A 15,194-nucleotide genomic window follows, 5' to 3' on the forward strand; every position below is an offset into this window, starting at 1 on the left:
TCTTTGTCCATCTTTGCTGTGAGATAAACTACCTCACGTGACCTTCTCTCTTTGTTCTGGTCTTTAGAAGTATGTGACCTGATGCACGCAGCCCCTTTCCAGAACATCTTGCTAAGAGTCCACATGAAAGGTGAACCGGTGTCCTCTGACCAGGGTGGGGAGGCACATCTGTGTGGCCAGAGGGCTCAAGGTGTTTTGAGTTTAGTGCCTGTTCATTGGGATAATGGGTAATTTAATATAGTTAACTGAGTATTGAATCACTGAAGTATTTAGGGCTGAAATGATGTCCTGGATGTGTGTCAGAAAAGCTTGGGGAGGGGGAGACGGTACAGCTCAGTGGCAGAGTGCGTGCCTCGCCTACACAAGGTCCTGGCTTCAGTCCCCAGTATCTCCATTAAAATAAATAAGCCTCATCCCCCCCTCCCCCCAAACCCCCAGAATCGCATAGGAGCAGGGATGTTGAGTATCTGTCCAACAAGAGTGGCAGGAGTTCGTGATCCTTGCAGCAGATGGGCACAGAGGGTTCACTGTCCTGTGCTCTGCTTTTGATTCCTTTGGATTTTTCAATACATTGTTGGCTGGATTTGCATTTCTCTAACTATTCGCGAAGTTGAGCATCTTTTCATGCGCAGTTTAAAAAATGACAATAATAAATACTGGTGATGTAATAGAAAAGCACAAGTCTGACTCCACGTTAGGTCTGTTCCTTTTCCTTTAACCCTGGGCCCTGTTTTCCAGGCTTAGCCTTGCCGGCTCTGCAGCTTTTGGGAAACAATGTTGCCTTTAGCCTGAGATAGACAGGAGAGCCTGTTCTCGGGGCGCTGGCCTTTAAGGCTTCTGCATTCCGGGAACAACAAGCTGCAGACTAGAAAGTAACACTTGTTTTGTTGGAGGTTTTGCAGGAGCATCCTGACCTGGCGCACGGGGACAGCTGCGGGAGCAGAGAACTCCTACAGCAAGAAGTTTACAGCAACTGACACGCACCCCACTTTTTTTTTTTTTTTTTGGTAAAGAATGAGCCTGTATTCTGACTGGGGGAGGATGGTTCTGCAAGGCATTAGTCGGCCATCCTCTCAGTCGGCTGGCTTTCCAAATAAAGTTGCCTTTCTTTGCCCCAACACCTCATCTTTTGATTTATTGGCCTGTCGTGCAGGGAGCAGAGCTTGGACTCGGTAACAGTTTCGCACATACAGCAAAGCGATTGTCTTCAGATTTTTGTCCATTATATGTCATTATAAGAAATTGAGTATCATTCTTTGTGCTCTACAGTAGGACCTTGTTGTTTATTTTATATAGAGTCATGTGTACCTGTTAACCCCAAACTCTTAATTTATCCCTCCCCTGCCTTGTGCCCTTTGGGTACCATAGTTTGTTTTCTGTGTGCAGGAAGCTCTTTTAGAAACAGATTCCAGTGAGCTATAGGCAATGTACATTTAAAATTCTGGTAGATATTGCCAAATGGCTTTTCAAAAAAGACTGTACAACTTCACACACCCACTAACATTTGGGAGTGCCTTGCCTGCTCTGTACATTATCAACCATTTTTCTTTTTTGACAATCTGAGAGGACAGATTCTCACTGTTGCTTTAATTTGCTTTCCTTTTGTTAGGATTGAGGCTGGGTATCTCTCTTCCTTCCCCTCCCAGGACACACAGACATCCTTGTTCATTGGAAAATACACATACAGAAAAAGCAAATTTCTACTGTATAGCACAGGGAACTATATTCACTATCTGGTAATAACCTGTAATGAAAAAGAATATGAAAAGGAATATATGTATGTACATGTATGACTGAAACATCAGGCTGTGCACCAGAAATTGACACATTATAACTGACTATATACTTCAATTAAAATTTTTGTAACTAAAAATAAAATACACATATAGAAACGTTCACAAAGCTTTATTTTATGTGTCTGTGTGTGTGTGTTTGCAAGAGCACACACACACACATTAATGAATAGATACCAAGCAAACACTTGGGCAACCATCACTCTTGTCAAGAAAAAACACGGAATGTGACAAGCACCCCAAAGCACACCCTGCCCCCAAGCTCCTCTCTGATCATAAGCCCCTCCCTCCCGCAGAGGTAACCACTAACTTGTGGTCACACCCAAATAATACGGTCTATTTTAGCCTATATTTGAATTCTCTATGGATGGAACCATATCACACACGTCCTTTTGCCCCGGGTTGTTTGTGAGATTCATGCCCTGTTGCATGGTGATTGGGTGTCATTTCACACGATTAAAAATCATTTCAAATTCTCTCTATACTGGGGGCTGGGTGTCTTCTCTCCTCCCTTCAGTGTCTCACTGGTGGTGTAAAATCTCCCCACATTTCTAGGGAGAAAGATTAAGAAGGTGGGAAGGGGGCTGGGAATTGGGAAGAAGTTGAGGCTCAGAGGAGCCACACAGCCAGCAGGTGCCAGCCCAAATTCACATCCACGACTGTCTGACACCAGAGTCCAGGCTCACTGCCCCATCCCAAGGAGATGAAGCAGCTTCACACAGACCAAGGGCGCCCAGGGTGACCCAGGCTCCGTACAGGGCACATCCCAGTGAGGACTGTAGGAATGCAGGAGAGTTCAGGGAAGGCTTCCTGGAGTGGGCAGCAGTTGACCTTTGCTCTGACCCTTCTTCCTCCCCAAGCCCCCCGCGCCCCTAGCCCAGGGTTGGGGGCTCCAGATGCTCTCACCTCTGGGCAGTGTCTTCTTCGAAATGACTTGTCTGCTTGGCCCCAGATAGGACCTGAGACAGGTTAGAACGTGGAGGCCATGGGCCTGTGCTGGGCTCCTGGGAACCCTGTCGTGACTTACCCTCTCTGCCCTCCCCTTGCAGACACAGCCCTGGACTGCGACCTGAGTTGTGAAGTCAGGCAGGACAGGGGCTTTGTGGACAAGGCAGGGTATCTGTGGCTGGGCCCAGGAAGGGGGATGGAGTTTGGAGCTGCTATAGGTTGGATTAAGATGGATGAGGCCCCTCAGGTGTCCCCCTGCCTCCCAGCTGATGCCGAGGTCTGGGGGGGCAAAGAGGAACCAGGCATGGCTGGGGGTCTTCCACTGGGAGAAAAATCATCACCAAGAATTTTCAAGCACACAGGTGCCCAAAGCTTCCTTTGAAGGGAAAAGTCCTTCTGGATTTTCAGTCTAGACAGGGGGTCAGCAAACATTTCTCCGAGAGCAAGCTAGCAAATATTTGAGGCTTTGGAGCCATACTGTCTCCGCTGCAGGTACTTGGTTCTGCCACTGTGGGATGAGAGAGCTGCAGGCAACACGGAAACAAAGGGATGTGACAGTGTTCCAATAAAACTCCACTCAGAAAACAGGCAGTGGCTGAGCCAAATGTGGCCCTTGGGCAGTAGTATATTAAGCCCCTGATGTACGTGAAAAGGGAAACCTACCAAGGATGAAACTAAGAGCTTTGGGCTGGACTGTGGTGGCACTTGGTGCCCTGGGAGCTTAGAGAAGGTGGTCAGGATGGGTTTTGTGAGCAAGGACTCACTTGAAGTCCACTTGAGCTGGGCTCCAGAGCGATTCCAGAAGGACGACATTCGAGGTGCGGGGACGGCAAGGAACAAGGCCTGGAGGGAGGAATGGGTCTTATAGTCAGGAAGTTGCCTAGGGAAAGAGGATGCTGGCTGGAGACAACACGGACACACATGAAAGACAGCCGTGTAGTTAGACTTGACGGTGTGGGCACTAGGGAGCCATTTGCATTTCTTGAGCAGGAGCGGACCTATCCTCAGAGGGTGGGGTGAAGGTGAACAGATGGAGTTCAGAGGCTGGCCAGGGGGACACTGGGGAGGGGTGCTGGTTGGTCAGGGACCCCACCACCAGCTCTGCTTTGCCACTGGCAGCTGAAGTGGGTCTGGGGGCCTGGTGGGTGTGGAGCCATCCTGCTGGTGATCTGTGACAGGACAATCTGAACTGTGATGACAAGGATAACTGAGCAACACGTGCACTGCCTGTAAGGTGAAGGGGGCAACAGGGCGGCTTGTGTTCCTGGACTTTCAGCATCGCTGCTCAGCTACCCTGCAGGGATTCTGACCCACATGAGCGGCTCTGAAGGCAGAGCTCAGAGCCAGAGTTTCAGCTCCTGATACACCGTGATGTTCCTTCAAACCTACCTCAGACTGGCAGCTGACCCTCCCCACACGCCCAGTGCCACCGGGCACACACACCAGGGCAGAGCTCTGGACATGCGCTGGCTCCCCTTTCTCCCCCTCAAGGGGAGTGGAGAATGCCGACATGACTGAAGCGCCTACTGTGAGCCGGGCCCTTTCCCAGAACTCTCTGACCATTCAAGCCAGAGAGCAGCATCTCCTCACTTCAGAGGTGAGGCTGCTGAGGCCCCTGGAGGCACTCCGCCAGTCTGCAGCAGATCCAAGCTTTCCTATTCCAGCACCAAGTCCAGCCTCCTCCCCGAGTGCTCTGCGTTCCCTGGCCCTAAGGATCACAGGGACTGAGGAGGGTGGCCAGAGGGGTCCTCAGTTCCTCCCCCCAATTTTGGCCAAGATCCAAGCAATTGCCTGCGGCGAACATCATTGCTGGGGCTTGGCACATGGGGTCTAATAACCACAGGATTTAGGGGCTCCCAGGACTGAGGGGCGTGTGGCCCCTACAAGATCCTGAACCTTCTGACTGAGATGAGGACACCAGAGCCAGAGAGCTGAGGGACCCACAGCAGGAGGGAATGTCCGTGTGGAGAGCTGGGGGACAAAGGGGCTTTGCTGCATCTGCCTGGAATTGCTTTCTCATCACCCGCACCTTCAGCCTCACCTCTGGCAGGTACTGGGTGCCTGCTGTGGGCCAGGCACCATGACAGGCATGTCACGGGGTTCTTTCACCCTCATAGCCTGAAATCAACCCTTTGGAAACGTTATCATCCCCACTCTATAGCTGAGGAAACTGAGGCCCAGTGAGAACAGCCACTGAATTGCAGGGATGTCCTCACCGGGTGGGTTCTGAATCCCAGCACAGGCTGCCTGACTCCTGAGCTCTGCACTGACTCCCTCTGCTAACAGGAGCTGGGGGTCCTCGGGCAGCTCCTGTGGGATCAGTCTTCTATGTGGATTGTTTCAGAGCTGCACGCCCATCCTCTGAGGTAGGGACTTGTGTGGTCCCCATTTTGCAGGTGAGGAAACCGAGGCAGCTCAGAAAGGTGAAGGGCCTTGGCCAAGGTCACAGAACCCACATTTCCTGGGCTCAAGTTGAGGCTTACCTGAATCCCACCGTGAAGAGAGAATCCCTAAAGCCTGCCCCGTCCAAACCCCTCATCTTACGGCTGGTGAAGTGGAGCCCCAAAGGGGAGCGGACGCTCGCCCAGGCCCCACAGTGGTCGTCGGCAGCAACGGGACGCAGGTCTCCGTGGAGTCCCTCACATATAGTTTCCATTTTACAGATGGGCCAATTGAGGCGTGGAAAAATAAATGGCACAGAGAAGGCTAAAGGAAGAATCAGGGTGGTAAACCCAACTTTAGCGCACAGAGCTTCCCGAGACCCCCTCCCCTACCTGCCAGATCCCCCAAGACCTGGTCGGGGGCAGGGCTCCTGGCTTCAGCAGCTTGACCCTGGGCCCGCCTCTGCAAGTTCAGATTTTCTGCCATTCCAGCCCTGAGCCCCTGCCCCTGGCCTGTGCGCTGCTCTGCCTCACCTCTGTTAGCTGGGGGGTCTCGGCCAAGGGCGGTGTGCAATTGGTGCTCTATGCCTTAAACTTATAATACAGTGCTGCATGTCAATTACCTCTCAATAAAACTGGAAGAAATAAATTGCGACTTGGGAGACACAGATTTGGGTAAAACTGAGTGTTTCAAAGACGGGAGTCAGGGGCTTATAAAGACAAAAAGCCAAGAGGCTGTCAAAAGTTGCCTGATGAGAATTGTGACTGACACTGACGTGCCAGTCAGGAAACACGTGTCCTTGAGGAATCACAGCTTATTTCAGGCTGGGGGCTTAGTAAGTGGCTGAAGTTCCTGGCAGGTGTTCCGGATGACTTCATTAGGGCAATAAATACTCACGGGGCCGGACTCTCTGTGGGCTGAGATGAGCGTAGGTCGCACCTCCTCCGTGAGCCCTCTCGAGCAATGCAGACTCCATTCTTGTTTTTCTTTCACAAAGGCAGTCTTCTGCTGCCGGGAGCGGTGACCCCAGCTCAGCCTGGAGGACGTTCAGGTGAGCTTCAGCTCACTGGCTAGTGCTGGAGGAAGAGCGGCGTTTGCCATCGATCTCTTCCCTGCAGGCGCGGCAGCGCCCACGCCAGCTGAGAATCAGCACAGCTACCTGTGCTCAGGCTTGCGCTGGGGTGGGGGCGGGGAGCGGTCCTCCACCCTTCTAGGCTCATCTGGCTGGTCTAAGAATTAACCTGACATGAGGCAGACTAACAGGAGAGAAATAAACAAAAATTGAGTAACACATATATTTCCTGTGTATACCGATGGGAGACAGCCAGGGTAAACAGAGTGAACTCACCAAGAAGGCTGCAGCCCTCACCTCCAACATCCTCTTCAGCTAAAGACTAAAGAGGAAGCTGCAGGCAGCAGTCAGTACAGAGGTCAGTTACATGGAATGCCCGGAGGAATGAGAAGTTCAGTTAGACAAGGGCTGGAAAGGTGTCACTTTGGTTTAGACGTGGGAGTCGTCAGTGACTCGCTGCGTGGAAATGGAGGAAGGGAAGACACACCAGAGTGGGTGGGGACAGACTGCTGGTGGGGAAGCAGGCAGATGTCTCAGGAAGTTTGTCGTCAGAAGTAAGACTGTCTGGTTCACGTGAGAGGGATGAAACAGAGGGAGATGTTTACAGAGGGAAATTTGAAATCATCACTGAGAAGGAAGAAGGTGCAAGTTAACTAAATAAAAGTAGCAGGATCGCTGGGCAGTGCGTGACTTTCTTCAGCAGCACTTAGATGCCTGGGGGGATGTGAGGGGGAAGAGTGAGAATCAGTCTGTTGTGCAGCTGGGAGTTTTGCCAAGTAAGCCCACTGAAAAGACAGGAAAGGGAATAAAGGATCTAAGTAGGAGTTATTAAAAATTTAGCTCCTGGAAACTGTTGAGAAGGAGAGTATTTCCCTTACCATCTTACTTTCAGTGACTGGGAACCTGCAAATTAAATTGACAAAAGCAGATTACTGTGAGAAAAGAATTACGTATGAATACATGCAGGAGTTCACAAAGCAATGGGATTTGAAGAAGTGGCTAGAAGTGGGGGCTTATATGCAATTTAATAAGTGACAGGAAAAGGAGAAAGGCATTTTCTGAAAAACAAATGACTTCTTGGTGAGAGGGGAGAGAAAAGGCACTTACGGTAGAACAAGTGACATTTAGGGAAAATAGAGAACGCCTTAGGAGAATGTACGGGAGAGACGGCAGGTTTGTGACAATGTCCGTTAGAGTCTGGTGCTCGGAACTTGTCTCTAATTTTAAGACTGTTTCCAAAAAGTAAATAAATAGAGAAAATGAAAAGCCTGAGGCAGCTTTCGTTTCTCCATGAGGAAACATCTGTGAATCAGTGTTCAAGGTAACATGCAGAAAGCCTGATGGCACCGTAACGATTGTTGGGATCCATCAGAACACTGGAACAGCCACAGCAGATCCAAACGCTGTCCGTCTAAATCTTTAGGTCTAGACAGCGATTAACGCTGGAAAACTCAAAAAGCTATCAATCAGCACGGCTCAGTATCAACAAGTTTGGTGGGTGGCTGGGTGCTGTTAAACAGCTGGCATCCGGGCTCAGTTTGAGGATGTAATACTCCAAAGTGCTGGGTTTTACTCCCAAAGTCTGCTTAAAAGTCAGTGAGATGCAGAGAAGCATGGTTTAAAATACTACATCAAATTTAATCACGCACACAGAATGCAAGAGTATTTTCCCTTAATAAACAGTGCCAGTATCTTACATAACGGGAAGTAAATACAATGTTAGGCAAACAGCCCAGCAGGTAAATGTTTACTATTTATCTTGCAGATCATACACTTATTCTTCCAAATCTCCACATATTCTTCACGTGCTTTTGAATCCAGATCTGGACTTGGACTTGACTCATCCATCAAGGCTACGAGAGACTCTGTAGGACTTAAGATTCAAGTTCAGTAGTAGCTGGAAAGAAAATGAAAGAATTAGACTCTTTACTTAGAATACTTCATAGGTAACTAAATGTCAGTTTATTTTTTAAGAAAAGCTGACTCTTCTAAGTTTGAACGAGAATGAAAAATACCTACATACGATTACAACACAAAATACAAGATTACTACTCTAGACTCTGCCCAGGGCTGCACGTTGAATTAACTGCTCTTGTGGCTAAGGATCAGAGCCCCTGGTTTTCTCATCCTTCATTCATTTACTCAGCAACCATGTACTAAGGCACTGTGACAAGCACTGGAATCACAAGATGAAGATGACAGAGTCCACCCTGAATGATCATGTACCGTAAACTGGAAAAATAGATGAACAGGCAGTTTCGGTACAGAGACATAAATGCCATGACAGGTATAAAAGAGGGCACAGTCGGAACACTCAGAAGGGGCGTCCAGCTTTGTGTCAATACTGTCCCCTCTTTGGTGGCCGTGATGTGTAAGCAGATACCTGAAGGAGGAGGAGAAAGTGTGGGAGGGAGAGGCAAGAAGCAAACAAAGAGCAGAGGCAGGAAGGGCGCCCGCGGAGCTGGACGCAGTCTGACCAGTCGCTGGAGCCAAGGGGCCGAGCAGGGGAGTAAAGAGATACGGCTGAAGACTTTGGCAAGAGCCAAATCGAAGTGGGTGTTTTTCTTCCAAGCTAAGGAATTTGGAATTTTTCCTGAGGGCAAAAGGTTAACCCCTGACAAAGTGAATGACAGGAAATTAATTGTCATCCACCAGGGGACAGGTACAGAGTCTGGGTTTTTGGCCTCAGTCACTACCAAACTCGAGAAGCTGATGACCTCCACGCTTTCTGAGAACAGGTCCGTGTGCAGGTGACAGGCCCATGGGGACAGCAGGAGAGGAAGGGCACGGCCAGAAATAGAGAACACAGACTTCTTGAGTTTTTTTTTTAAAGCTATGGATCGTGATGAATAAATGAGGAATAAGTACACTTATCAGTATGAATGAAATTATGCTTTCACATTTTTCATTAGATATGTGTAAGAAAAAAATTTAACATAGTATCTGTTATTCAAACAATAGAATGAGGTGCCATTTACTCTTTACACTGTATTTCGGAAATCAATGTCTAAATTTAATTCAGAAATGTTGGCAACATACCTTCTTTTAATTCTCTATCTGCATTATTCTCCAACTCCTTCTGCATCTGAAATACGTCAAGTATTATTTTTAATGTGTAAGTTAAACAAGAAACACTATCATAGGAATGACAGCTAGCTTATGAAATGTGGCCTTTAAATAAACACTTTTAGAGACTTGACCTAACTTGGGGATTGCTTAAATAGAAAAAATAATCACAGGAGTAAAATCAAATAAATTCCTACTTACTTTGATTTCAGATAATAGAGAACATATGTATGTAAGGCTACTTCGATTCCCCTGATGGAAAAGCACAGTGAACCCTGCTCTGTCGGATGCACATACTCTCAGAGGGCGATGCCCGATCTTATTAACACAAAGAGTTTAAACAATTCAAGTCACATTCTACACTGAATGCATTACTCTGCAGTTCTCAGAGAAACTGCCTTTTATAAAAGTTTAGGTATTTTTTAACGTTAATGGCTTTTCCCTTAAAATGAGCTTTCCATTCCTGCACTTTGAGAAAACTAAAATTTTAAGGTCTGTTCTTTCTCATGTTTTTAGCACAGAATCGTAGATGCATAAAATGAAGAAAAGGGTTCTGTTATAATGTCAAGTGAAAATTCTACTGGTAAACAAGTTAAGCAAACGTATTTTGCTCTCTGTATATGACTAAAATATTTATATCAGAAAATCTGCTTGAAGAAAAGAAAAGAAGAGGCTAGCGCCAGTTTCAAAAGTTGGTTTCTGATTCACAACTTCCTAGAGTTAGAAATAAGGAAAACAATACGTAATTCTTTAACTGTAACTTTGTTTCCATTCTAGAAATTAGGGCCAACTTTTTGAAACTTGACTTAGTTACGTATTTAATTATGAAATGTGTGGGGACATTTCAAACTACAAACGTCCCCACCTAGAGTGTTCTTTTAAAAATCTTTCTTATAAAAGTCACCCGCTCACTAAACAGGGTCTAAACTAGTACACCAGCCATAATAGACACTGTGGTGATAACAGCGATACAAGAGCCGAGGCCTTTGTAAATGTTAGGTGCAAAGACAAAATTTGGGGCTACCATTAGCCAGTATTTTCAGAGCCTGTTTTCCGTAACACTGTCTGACAAGAGCATTCTACAGAGGCCTTCTGCCATCAACAACGTGACAACAGTGCCAGGTGGGTCCTGTGAAGTGAAAAACACCTAACAGATGAAGGGAGAAGACTTTACTGAAATAAATTCATGTAACCGTTAATAAACACTATGTAAAATGTAGATCACACTTTCACATGAGCTGAATGTAAGATTACTATCTTTTCCTCTGCAAAGCTATTTTCGTAAACAGGTACTTCTGGGACCTTTATGTTTATTTCTAGATGAGGACCCCCATGTCCAGATGGTGGAAGTGGTCTGAAGTCCAACATTAATAAGGAGAAGGCACCTGCAGTTTACTTAAACTTATCCATTTAACAAAAACACAGAAAGGTGAGAAAGTTATACACAGGAAGACAATGTATCAGCAAGTTTTAATTCTAATGATTTTTAATTAGGAGGATTCTCTCCTAACTGGCAGTTTGCAGACTATGTCCCATGGAAATGGAAGGTCCCACTGGGGACACTGCAGGATTGAGGTCAAAACTGAGGTCACAGGCTGAAAGATAATGCTGCCCTCTCTTTCCGAGATCAATTTGATAAAAACACACTTGCCACACACGTATACGCACACGTCCATTTCCAAAGTGAGTATGTTTTCAGATTATTGATACTTTTCAGTTAAAATTTGGTACCATTCTTATTTTAAATGTTATAAAAATAAGTACAATTCCAGAAATGTAATAGAATCAAGTCATTTAACTGCTTTCATTATCCTGTTGTAAATAGGTTAATGTATGAAGGAAATGACACTTGTCAGTTTGTAACTATTAAATGCATGTATTTTGCTGCAGAGAGAAGAAATGAGAAAGTATTTGTTGATCAAGGAGCTAAAAAATTAAGTACAGAGAAAAAAGTGAATGAAAGAAAAAGAACTGGAAGAAGCTGAGTGATTGTCTTTCAAAAGATAACACGCGTCCTCATTTGTCCATTCAGACAAAATGAAACGAGACCAGGAGGGAGTCCACAGGGCAGAGAGCTGATAGCAGAAACAAGGTTACTGAATTCTGCCTCTGCCTTAGAGAAGTGAGCTGAACTACTGTGATAGTTTGATTAGAATTAGAATTCAGAGTGGATGTGCCCTACCTTGGAAGCCTACTTTTAAAAGAAACGTGGCCAGATTCTGCTGAGACGCAGTGCTGTGTCACATAAAAAGTTAAAGTCTTAGGAATGTTAATCGTTTTAGCTCTGGGGGACTGGTATAATCCCATTTAGAAAAAGGGCTGCTAAACTGAATGGACACTTGAGAAATTTAAAAGTTACATAAGTCATTAGAAGATGTTTGAAAGTGTCAGTAATACACCAAAAGTCCAAAATCAATGAGTGTAAAATTTAGTCTTCCTATTTAAAATGGATTTGAAAGACATTTATTAACTATGACCATGCTTCATGTTAGGCACACCAATACTTAAAAACTCTTGAACATAAAAAAATCTTTAAACCAGAGAAATTTTGTCTGTTATAATATTGTCTGGAATCCATTTTTAAGTTTTCAGTTCTGAGAAAAAAATTCTATGTGCAAGAAAATCTAACAGTGGTGTATCTGCTCAGGCTAATTTTAACTTTTCACATTTTATAGTAATAGAGTTAAATAACACAATTGAGTAAAACTGTAAAATTGCTTCTGACATGTAGGACAAAACATCCCAGAAATAAACTAGAATGTGAAATCTGAGGGTAAAAATTAGCAAAACAGATACGGGGTCCATCTGTCATCACTACAACAATGTCACGGGACAAGGCTATATATACTTCATGCAGCAGTAAGAGAGGCGATAAACCCAAGTGTTATGAACTGGAAAAAACTTGCTTCGACAACCAGTACCACCGAAATCATAGACTTAGAGCAATACTTCTGTCAAATTAGAAAAAAATGCGGAGTAAGCTGGAACGTCACAGTAGGAACAGTCCAAAATGTTAAAACCTTGCACATAAAGGAGAATGTTAAATTCAACCCCAATGCCATTTTTAACATTTTGCTTTCTAGAGCCATAGCTGAAAAGCTGTGGAAGTCTGTTGTTTTGTTAAGCCCCATGCAAAAACCCATCCCTTCCTGTCATTTTAAACAGTATGTTCACACCTCTCATAGCATTACTTTATGTTTTCCCAGCAGAAACCATTACATCCCTAGCAATTCCACAAGGTGCCTTCTTTCTCTTATTCTGACTAAGAAATCTGTAAGCAGTAACTGTACAGTAACTCCTGAGAGGCGCCCAGCAGCGCTGAGGGAGACGTGTGTCTGCGCCCAGACACAGCGGGGCTTGTGAACCTCCCTGCTAAACCCAGCATGATTCGGCCCCACGGCCCCACAGAACTACCTGTACCTCGGAACTACAACACTGAGTTTAAAATAAATCATTTTCCAGGGTATCTAGAAGTACTAAAACATAAGACACCTCTCTCCCCCCAAAACATTAAAGGACAAATCTGTCCTCAGGAGCTTTCTCTTGCATTGCTTTTGCACTCACACTCTTCCACTATCATCCTGCAAAGAGACACACTGTCGATTTCTTGGTGACAACTAATGAAAACATTTCGAGTTTGCATCATGCTTTAGCCACTGGCGGAAGTGTTAGCCATGCATTTTTTTTTTAACACCACGCAGTCCGGTTTCATGACTCTGAAGCACTTAGACTCAATTTGCCCACAACCCTGTCTACGAAACCTGAGCTTTTTTCTTCTTTGATTTATTATGACATGAAGCCAAGTGAGAAGAAACAGGTTGAGACCTCACTTAACAAGGGCCTGTGCTACCCTTCTCTGCACCAAGATCATGAAAACACCATCACACCAGAAACCAACGCGCACCACTTTAAATGGCTATTCTAACAACGATACACAATGAAAACTGGTTGTAATTTAAAGACTCCCTACCGTTGCCACCTCGGTATTCCTAAAGGTGAGGGCAAGACAGAGACATAAGCGAACTTCATTTTAAAAATTTAAGTATTTGCTTTACTTGACTACATATTTAGAAATGTTCTACAATTGCTCAATGAGACATTTTATAACAATTAAAATAACAATGCTATAAGTAAAACAGCAATTAAGGATGTACTCTGCCAGAAGAAAATGAAAAAAATTTTAAACTTAAAAACGGAACTTAACGTTTTTAGTGTTACAAGTTTATTGAATTCATAAAAAGAATTTATCTTGGATTCCTTTAAATAAAAAACATCCGCATGTGGTTAAAGTAGCTCAATGCCAATCATTTACTTATGCTTAGGGGTAGAAAAACTGGGGTGCAGCAAAACTTGAAAATTACTATCAACCAGTGCCAAACCGAAATCAATCAGAAACTATGCCAAACATGGGAAAATGGATCTGTAGTTATTTGGCACTAATACTTAACTTCTAAAATAGAATTTAAAATGGAGCTTTTTAAGAACTTTAAAATTTGTCTGTTTAGTTGCATTTATCGAATGAAGTTAATGACAGCTATCTCTTGAAAATTACAAGTCCAGGGACTTAAAAAAATTACAAAATTTCTGTCTCCTTTCTTTATTAGCACAATTAATTATGGCTTTTACTTAGCGTGCGTTAAGTCAAATAAACAACTCAGAATTTCATCAAATTAAAAACAAGAATTATATCAGAAATCTGAAACCCAAGGGAAAAAAAGGTAATGTAACTAACCCGGAACAAGGGATCGCTCAAGTTAGTCGAAGGTTCTGAGAAAGTCCTGAAGCGCCTTCTTCGAGTAGGACTGCCTTTGGCCTCCGCGCTAGTACCAGCAGCAGAAGGCGGTTCGCCAACAGGCCTTGTAGGAACAAAGCCGGGGAAAGAGCTCTTGGGCTGTCTCTCCAGCTGAAGCTTAGAGCTCATCTCGGCCAGCCTCTCATTAACCCTGTGAGGATCGCAGAACACAGATTTCACTCATTTCATTTTCTTCCTAAGTGATGTGTATTTTTAAAGTTGCTATAATAGTAAACAGATTGTCCCATTAAACTGCGTTTTAACACCAAAAATACGTCAGCGAAGACCTACTGTAAACAATTACAGTTTAAAACTGTCCTAAAGAAGGACATATGTCCCTGGGGGGGCCCTTAACTAACAAGTACTTCAAAGTGGGGAGAGTCAGAGATGGAGACGCCCCCACAGAGGACCCCCACTGCCTTCTGCACCGGCTGCATCTAGACATACTCACCCTCAGTAAATCAGTTTAGAAATAAAAACTAAACCATCCCTCAAAGCCATTGTCAAGCATTTGCTTTCACCCCCCTTATATACACATTTCACTCATTACCCGGGAGAAATCAAGCACGCGGCACTGAGCAACAGTTTAGAGCCACCACCTCTGGGGGGCACCAGGCGGCAGAGGCGATGGTGGGAAAGAACTACGACAGCGCCAGGGGCAATTTCAAGTGTCCCCCAATTTCCCAAAGCTCACTTTGTTACTTCGCTTTTACCAGAGGCCTACATCAGCACCTGCTTTCCATAACCAAACAAAATCTCAAGCGGATTTTCACTTTTATGGAAAAAAAGCAAAAGGCCAGAATAGCGCTGGGTGTTTGTTTTAGCCCGAGCCATCAGAGGGGCAACGAGCACCCCGAGCAGCGAGAGGGGCCCCACCGAGCTCCTTCCGCAGAGCCACACTCAGTGTCCCGGCATCCACGCCGCCACGGCTTTGGACTATGTCTGTGAGCGCCTGTGCCTTATGCTATTTATTTCATGCATCCACCAGCAAGATGCGTCCTAACTGCCTCTTTGCTTTACACCGACAACTTTCATAGGAACGCTCTACTTTTGGATAGCGGGGAGACCTGTAGCTTGTAACACTGCCACTCAGGCACCGGAGGTGGGTCCCGCCCTTTCTGTCTTCCACACACCCCCTCGG

The 15,194-nt window shown here is 45.3% G+C and overlaps 2 protein-coding genes across 5 annotated transcripts in view; one reads left to right on the forward strand and one right to left on the reverse strand.

The window, feature by feature from the left end:
- Positions 1–15,194, forward strand: part of LOC140689396 (uncharacterized) — a 198,027-nt gene that overhangs the window by 16,336 nt on the left and 166,497 nt on the right. The gene's annotated exons all lie outside the window — the stretch shown is intronic.
- The window catches only part of LOC116279550 (uncharacterized), a 46,113-nt gene continuing 38,728 nt past the window's right edge, over positions 7,810–15,194 (reverse strand). For all 4 annotated transcript variants that reach the window (XM_072950137.1, XM_072950138.1, XM_072950136.1 and 1 more), the window contains 3 exons: positions 13,994–14,204; positions 9,235–9,280; positions 7,810–8,092 (listed from right to left, as the gene is read on the reverse strand). The gene's annotated coding sequence lies outside the window, so the exon portion shown is untranslated. The remainder of the gene's footprint in view (positions 8,093–9,234; positions 9,281–13,993; positions 14,205–15,194) is intronic.

This window comes from Vicugna pacos, chromosome 26 (assembly GCF_048564905.1).
Source record: "Vicugna pacos chromosome 26, VicPac4, whole genome shotgun sequence".
NCBI lineage: Eukaryota > Metazoa > Chordata > Mammalia > Artiodactyla > Camelidae > Vicugna > Vicugna pacos.